This window comes from Saccoglossus kowalevskii, chromosome 7 (genome assembly GCF_978046115.1).
Source record: "Saccoglossus kowalevskii chromosome 7, keSacKowa6.1, whole genome shotgun sequence".
Lineage (NCBI taxonomy): Eukaryota > Metazoa > Hemichordata > Enteropneusta > Harrimaniidae > Saccoglossus > Saccoglossus kowalevskii.
The window spans coordinates 30,039,418-30,049,066 of NC_140647.1; positions in this window are offsets into that span (position 1 = coordinate 30,039,418).

Sequence of the window (9,649 nt, forward strand, 5' to 3'; positions counted from 1 at the left end):
CAGTAGCTGTCATTGTCACAATTGGAATATTTGGTAGTACTGATCTCAGCTCACCTAGCTGTCCATAATCTTTCTTCTTTATTTCCTTTACCCAAAAAAACCCAAACAATATATTAATGATATATTAGTGTTAATAATATGAGTAACACTAATATAGTTCAATTACTGAAAAGGGTGTTGGATACAACCAATAAACACGAATTAGACTTTTGTGAGATTTGCTTGCAGCCCTTCTGTATTCACATGTAATTGCACTCTTTTATTTTAATACAGGTACAATACACTTCCTACATTCTGTTGTATTCATGCTGAATGCAGTCCTGCATTTTTCTGTATTATTGCTGTATTTCATATAAATACAAGCTGATACAAGCAGTGTACTTCTTTCTGTATTTATGATATTGCAGATAAAGTTTAATGCAGGGGGTTGTATTTTTATAAATTTATTTAAAAACAGCTTAATTCAGGGGACTGTATTTTTATAAATTTATGGAAAAACAGCTTAATACAGGGTACTGTGTTTTTATGAATTAATGGAAAAACAGCTTAATACAGGGTACTGTGTTTTTATGAATTAATGAAAAAACAGCTTAATGCAGGGTACTGTGTTTTTATGAATTAATGAAAAACAGCTTAATGCAGGGTACTGTGTTTTTATGAATTAATGAAAAACAGCTTAATGCAGGGTACTGTGTTTTTATGAATTAATGAAAAACAGCTTAATGCAGGGTACTGTGTTTTTATGAATTAATGAAAAAACAGCTTAATGCAGGGTACTGTGTTTTTATGAATTAATGAAAAACAGCTTAATGCAGGGTACTGTGTTTTTATGAATAAATGAAAAACAGCTTAATGCAGGGTACTGTGTTTTTATGAATTAATGAAAAACAGCTTAATGCAGGGTACTGTGTTTTTATGAATTAATGAAAAACAGCTTAATGCAGGGTACTGTGTTTTTATGAATTAATGAAAAACAGCTTAATGCAGGGTACTGTGTTTTTATGAATTAATGAAAAACAGCTTAATGCAGGGTACTGTGTTTTTATGAATTAATGAAAAACAGCTTAATGCAGGGTACTGTGTTTTTATGAATTAATGAAAAACAGCTTAATGCAGGGTACTGTGTTTTTAAAAAATTATGGAAAAAACAGCTTAATGCAGGGTACTGTGTTTTTATGAATTAATGAAAAACAGCTTAATGCAGGGTACTGTGTTTTTATGAATTAATGAAAAACAGCTTAATGCAGGATACTGTGTTTTTATGAATTAATGAAAAACAGCTTAATGCAGGGGAGTATATTTTCATTAATTTATGCAATTGCTTAATATTGGAACTTTTTCTTCTTAACATTGGGTGAGTATTAAAGCAAATACTTCAATACAGGAATTGTGGTTACAAATATCATTATCATCTTCAGTCTGGTGCTGTCCTGCATGTAAGTAAGTGGTACATTTTAATTTCTGTGGCTACATCGGCATTTGTTTTCGGCAATGTCACTTAATTAATGCCATTATAGTGGTGTTTCTCTTTTTTTTTGGATCGTGGGGGTGTTCTATTAAAGGCAATCACAATACATAGAAATAAACAATTAAATGAAATGCCGTTATAGTGGTGTTTCTCTATTTTTTGGATCGTGGAGGTGTTCTATTAAAGGCAATCACAATACATAGAAATAAACAATTAAATAAAATGAGAATAACTTGTATTGTTTGTTATTTAATAAAAAAGAATGATGAAAATAAATACAGTTAATAATTGTTCAAAAATACATGACAGAAAGTCCCTCACCCCATACAAAGTACTTAAAGCTGTATTGCGTCTTAAAAGCACTTTGAAAATAAATTAATTTGACCCTATAACTCATCCAACAATTGTAAAATCCTATTGCATTAATGTTAGATTGAAAATTTGAAAACAACTTTAAGAACGTTTAAACGACACAGCTGGCTGAGTAATGTAATTGGTTTATTTCTTATGAGTGAAAACAACTGTCACTCTGTGCCTTTCCTTTACTAGCCTATCCATAATCCCTCTATCATTGAGGCGATCCAATTTTATAATAAGTTGATTTAGAGGGAAAGCCCCTCCACCTTGGAGATCTGAGGAGAGAACCATCCTCCTGCTCCTCTTCATCGGACATTAATTCAGGTTGTACTTCTTTCTATATGGCTCTCTTCTCTCCATCTACCACTCTTCCACGTCTTTTCATTGTCTGGAAGAAAATTGTTTCCATCAGGTAACTATACATACATGTCAATATAAATGTTTGGTATTCCTGAAGACAATGTTTTCTGTGCTCCTATTGACTCGATTTTTATCGAGTTTAGTTTTATTGTTAAAAAAACTACGTAAAGAAAGATGTTACAATATTGACTATATTATAGTCCGTTTGACTAGTTCTTAGCAACCCCGCGACCCGGATGTTGGGTCAGCCATCTTGAGAATGTAATAAATACGTACATCGCGTAACAATAACGACTGAAAGGTGCAACTTCAAATGTTAGAGATTTACCTTTCAATAATTTGCATCTTGTTAGTCCTAATGCTGCTATATTCATGACGTGATAACGTTTCATTTAAACACGTTTCACCTTCCATATTTCGCTTCGTCGCGGGAATATCGTCTGCTTGCGGTATTGTTGAGTGTAGAGGTCAACTTGTTACTTACGTCACACAACCGCAAGCCATACTGGTCTCTGATTGGTTTAAAGATTATTACCCACTAACCTCATTACCATAACTACACACTAAAAAACCACCGTGTTTGTTATGATGCCGATAGAGGGCGCAGTAGACGCTTCCAGTCGGGGTGATTTCGCGGAGAGTGGGGAAAATATTTTTTTTTAATTATAAATTACACCTATGTTTGAAAAAATCGCCCGACTGTTGCCAGTCTATGTAAACGTAGCAGTGTCAGTTGATGGGGCCTGGTGTCAAGAGGACCTTCATCCCTCTTTGAATTTGTCAGTGTCGTTTCAATTGGTAGGTCGATTTTAAATACCAACAAATATTTTTATTTAAATCTAATTTTCTAAATTTTGACGCAACAATGAGTGAATTACTTAAATACCAACTCTTTCCTGTTGCACCTAATCCTAGTGGCATTGGTTGTAAGCTATTGTACCTATTGTCATTTGAAGTACTCATTGTTATTGTGTCAAATACTGAAAATGTTTATTCACATTTTTTGCAGGCAAGATGTTGGGAAGATAAGCCAAACTAGTATGGAGGAAGCTGGAGTAACAGTATTGTTTGAAAGGTCTAAAGAAAAACACAACCTCGGGCAAGACATAAAAACGTGTAGTATGAGTTGTTTAACATCGCAAGTGGGTCAGGGATTTTACATAAAGAAGTGGAAGGAGTGTTTACTGCAAGTTAAAGTATTCCAATTATTCAAAAAAATTGGACGGTGTGGGTCACATTCAAAATAGAATGGGTAGCAGACCGAGAAAGCTGGTTTATAAATACAAAGGTGCTTTTTTTTCAAAACAATAAAACTGTTGTTTTTTGGGTGTTTTTTTCAAACCATGCCTGATCTGAGTGTATGTGCAGAACTCAAAAACAGTAGAAATACAAAACGATGTTGGAAGAAAAATCCTATATTACACATTATTGCGAGATGTATATAAATTCCCATGGTGAAAAAAACAAAATTTCGTAATTTATTTTATTTCCCAAGTGGAAAACTTGAAGATGGCAAAGGACTGACAGGGCGTGATCGTCTAACAAATCTGATTATTAATGCGTTCCAGGTGTTTTATGACATGGCTATTAGGAACAACAAAGATAACAATTTATATACTTTTAAACATCAAAACAAAGTTAGCCTTTTAGTTCTTTTGATGTTTTATGAAGATGTCCTTTGTTCTCCCAAGGAAAATATAAGCAGACACCCTTTGATTAATTTTCATAACGTTTATCACTGTAAACAGTTGTAAACAACTACCACCTAATATAGTTAAATTACTGAAAAGGATGTTGGACAGAACCAAAAAACACGAATTAGATTTTGTTTTGGAGTTTGTTTGCAGGAAATACATCAGTGTGAAAACTTGCATTTTATTGAATGATCAAATCCCTACTAGTAATTGTAACATCGTGTCAATTGAAATTTACTTTTAATCATAGTTTTACAGGTGACGTTGATGAAATGAACAGCCAGACTCGGGCCATACTCAAGAACCACACCATGCCACATCAAAAAAACATAACAATTGGTGCAAATGGCTGAAAGTTGAGGTAACATGGAAGAAAACTTACAGATCGCTCTTACATCCACTTGCACCAGCTGTAGTCAAAGCAGTTGAGCCGGTGATGCTCGAGATGCGGTGTATTCTGCTGTACTTTCACTCGCTTCGCTCGTGAAAGTACAGCCGCAGGATACACTGCATCACTCGTGAAAATCACTTCCATACGCAACGAAAGCCACGGGCAGGGTGTGGGGTTCTGTCATATTATGTTATTGTTAGAGAGAGGGGGAGTGTGTGTTTGTGTGTGTGTGTGTGGGGGGGGGCTCTTTATAATGGCCGCTGACGATATTTCATCACCCGCTGATTACATGACCTTTGCTAAACTCAAGCGAGCATCCCGTATTTTCTCACTTTCGTTAGTAGAAAGGTCTTGAATCTTTTAATGATTTAAATGTTTTAAATTGATCCTATAACTTTTCATGTTTCCAAAGTTTCCAAAGTCCACTCTATGAATCCATAATGAGCTCCTCGGGGTCCAAACTCTTTAGTCTATTAAAGACATGGACAACAAATCAGCATGGTATTTATTTGTGAAAGTTGATCCACTTCCCCCACAAAACAGTTCACTATTAACGCAACTGTAAAAGTGCATGATGAAATAAATATATTTTAGATTTGAACGATTCAAAATAAAATAGAGAAAATAAGAAAGTTGTTATTCTCTATCATTGTTTTATTTCGTTAATTGCCGTCAAGTATTGCCTGAAATCGTTTTGTTTTTTATTTGCTCATACTAGTTCATTTGTTTATACAGGTGCAGCCAACGAGCAATAAATTGAAATAGTCAATTCTCTAGGACAAAATTCATTTTATGGGCCTTTTGAAGTATGCTAATTACTATAAAGGAAAGAGGGGAAATTAAAAGCTGTTCATAAGCTACCCTCCGCCTGAAAAAAAAATAGTCTTCCCCTCCTGCTGACCAAATTCATCTTTCCCCTGCCCTCATTAAAAAAACACTTTTTTGCCTACTCCCCTACCGCCAACTTGCCTTTCTTGCCCTCCTGCTGACCAAATTCATCTTTCCCCTCACCTCATTAAAAAACACTTTTTTGACCACTCCCCTCCCGCCGGCTTGCCCTCCTGCTAACCAAATTCATCTTTCCCCTCCCCTCATTAAAAAGCTTTCGTTGTGTTACATTCCCCTTGGAAGGATGCTGCCCTTTCCCCACTGCCCTAAAATCATTCAATAAGCACTTTCAGCACACTGTTTGAAAGATAATCCCAATTTAGTATAAACAATATGCAAATTATCCCCAATAGTAATATTTCATGCAGATTACATCAATCTATGCTACCAAATTTGATTAAACTCCATTGATTTATTCACGAGATAATCCCAATTTAGAAAAACAGTATGCTAATTTGCATATTCAAGTTATCTCCAATATAGATATGGCATGCAGATTACACCAATGTACATAGATTTGGAGGTCTTGGTGGCACATCCCTACCACATTTCTAGGCGAGTACGCCCCCCAGGAAATCTTATCAAATTGATAATCCTAATTGAGGCATTAGCTAAATAGATAAATTACATATACAAATTATCCCCAACACTAATATGGCATACATATTACATCAACCAAATTTGATCCTAATCTGTTGAGTTGTCCACGAGATAATCCCAATTCAGTAAAAAACATATGCAAATTACCTAATTTACCCTAAACAGATTTGGCCCAAAAACTAATCAGGTCTGAGGAATACCCCAAAGCATACATGTACCAAATTTCATGAAAATATCATGAACGGTTCTTGGACAAAATGGACAAAACAACCAATTTTTATTTCATCGTACAGTTAAGTTCATAAAAAAAATCTTTGTACATATACCAATTTCAATAAATAATTGCAAATATGAATTTTAAATTTAAAGCAAAATTAATGCCAACAAAGTTATTAAGGGGCTATTAAACATTTACCCTACTGTAATTTTTATGACGAAACAAAACTAAATATGTATGTAAAAATCAGTACACTAAGCTCCGTTGACGTTGCAAATGTACGATATCAATGTCAGAGCAAGTCTGAAAATTTAGATACACTCGCCCAAATTACTACCCAATAACGGTCGACCATTCATTTTAAACATCCAAAATTGACCCACAATGACATGGTAGTGCTTTTTATTTGGTTAGTCAGAGTATGGAGCATGTATCATGCTGCTGAAAACGTACGTGGTAACGGCTGATTTCGGCACGACTGCATCTAAGACGTGTGGTGGCGCTGTCTCATTAAAACAGTCTTTCTGAATTTTAGGTCTGTCCCCTAATTTATTTTACAGTGCAGTACATGTTAACTATTAGCAAATATGCCACATACAATGATCAGACATGTGATAATTGTGTTCTTTACCAAATGGGGGAAGTTACCCACGTGGGGTTGAAGAGCCATTAGCGGAGTTTGACGAGCTATTTTTGTTATTGTTCGGCTTCTTGCTTATATTGTACCAGTGACGTCCTTATCAACTTTGGTCGGTTACAAACAAAATCATGCTGTACGTGTTTGTCAGTACAGCCACATTTTTTTTGTTCGAACAGAAATTCGCTGAATAACTAACTGTAGTAATTTCGTGCATACTGACTTTAATTTTGTGCCACTCCGCCGAGCATGTTATATAGTTCCTCTTGATCAATCTAGAGTTTACTTATAATCGAAACCAGATAGCGTATTGTATACAATAACAATACTATTTTTGTTGTGAAACAAACTATTTAGTATCGCACTATTTGTGCATTGTTAGTTTGAACACTGGGTATATGGCAAATAAGACCGTGAACTGCTGCAAATTGATATTTGTGCTGATGCTGTTATATCTAAGCACTTTTTATGCATACATTCTATGAAGAATCTCGGCAGAACACAATTCTAGAAAACGTTTGAACTAGAAAATGTTTTTGTTGAAAAGTTACCAGAATAGCTTGTGGGTTTATGCTGATTGTGTATAGACTACTGATGAATATGAAAATGCTATTGTAGACATTTGCTGATTGTGTAGACTACTTAAATATGCAAATGCTACCAGAATAGATTGTTGGCATATGCTGATTGTGTAGACTACTGAAATATGAAAATGCTATCAGAATAGATTGTTGGCATATGCTGATTGTGTAGACTACTGAAATATGAAAATGCTATCAGAATAGATTGTTGGCATATGCTGATTGTATAGACTACTGAAATATGAAAATGCTACCAGAATAGATTGTTGGCATATGCTGATTGTGTAGACTACTTAAATATGAAAATGCTATCAGAATAGATTGTTGGCATATGCTGATTGTATAGACTACTGAAATATGAAAATGCTACCAGAATAGATTGTTGGCATATGCTGATTGTATAGACTACTGAAATATGAAAATGCTATCAGAATAGATTGTTGGCATATTCTGATTGTATAGACTACTGAAATATGCAAATGCTACCAGAATAGATTGTTGGCATATGCTGATTGTATAGACTACTGAAATATGCAAATGCTACCAGAATAGCTTGTTGGCATATGCTGATTGTGTAGACTACTTAAATATGAAAATGCTACCAGAATAAATTGTTGGCATATGCTGATTGTATAGACTACTGAAATATGAAAATGCTATCAGAATAGCTTATTGGCATATGCTGATTGTATAGACTACTGAAATATGCAAATGCTACCAGAATAGATTGTTGGCATATGCTGATTGTATAGACTACTGAAAAATGAAAATGCTATCAGAATAGCTTATTGGCATATGCTGATTGTATAGACTACTGAAATATGAAAATGCTATCAGAATAGCTTATTGGCATATGCTGATTGTATAGACTACTGAAATATGCAAATGCTATCAGAATAGCTTATTGGCAGATGCTGATTGTATAGACTACTGAAATATGCAAATGCTACCAGAATAGATTGTTGGCATATGCTGATTGTATAGACTACTGAAATATGCAAATGCTACCAGAATAGATTGTTGGCATATGCTGATTGTGTAGACTACTGAAATATGCAAATGCTACCAGAATAGATTGTTGGCATATGTTGATTGTGTAGACTACTGAAATATAAAAATGATACCTGGATAGCTTGTTAGCATATACTGATTGTGTAGACTACTGAAATATGAAAATGATACCAGAATAGTTTGTAGGCATATGCTGATTGTATAGACTACTGAAATATGAAAATGCTATCAGAATAGCTTGTTGGCATATGCTGATTGTATAGACTACTGAAATATGAAAATGCTATCAGAATAGATTGTTGGCATATGCTGATTGTATAGACTACTGAAATATGAAAATGCTATCAGAATAGATTGTTGGCATATGCTGATTGTATAGACTACTGAAATATGCAAATGCTACCAGAATAGATTGTTGGCATATGCTGATTGTATAGACTACTGAAATATGAAAATGCTACCAGAATAGATTGTTGGCATATGCTGATTGTATAGACTACTGAAATATGAAAATGCTATCAGAATAGATTGTTGGCATATGCTGATTGTGTAGACTACTGAAATATAAAAATGATACCAGGATAGCTTGTTAGCATATACTGATTGTGTAGACTACTGAAATATGAAAATGATACCAGAATAGTTTGTAGGCATATGCTGATTGTGTAGACTACTGAAATATGAAAATGATACCAGAATAGTTTGTATGCATATGCTGATTGTATAGACTACTGAAATATGAAAATGCTACCAGAATAGATTGTTGGCATATGCTGATTGTATAGACTACTGAAATATGAAAATGCTATCAGAATAGATTGTTGGCATATGCTGATTGTATAGACTACTGAAATATGCAAATGCTACCAGAATAGATTGTAGGCATATGCTGATTGTGTAGACTACTGAAATATGAAAATGATACCAGAATAGTTTGTAGGCATATGCTGATTGTATAGACTACTGAAATATGAAAATACTATCAGAATAGCTTGTTGGCATATGCTGATTGTGTAGACTACTTAAATATGAAAATGCTACCAGAATAGATTGTTGGCATATGCTGATTGTGTAGACTACTTAAATATGAAAATGCTATCAGAATAGATTGTTGGCATATGCTTATTGTATAGACTACTGAAATATGCAAATGCTACCAGAATAGATTGTTGGCATTTGCTGATTGTGTAGACTACTTAAATATGAAAATGCTATCAGAATAGATTGTTGGCATATGCTGATTGTGTAGACTACTTAAATATGAAAATGCTATCAGAATAGATTGTTGGCATATGCTGATTGTATAGACTACTGAAATATGCAAATGCTACCAGAATAGATTGTTGGCATATGCTGATTGTATAGACTACTGAAGTATGAAAATGCTACCAGAATAGATTGTTGGCATATGCTGATTGTATAGACTACTGAAATATGAAAATGCT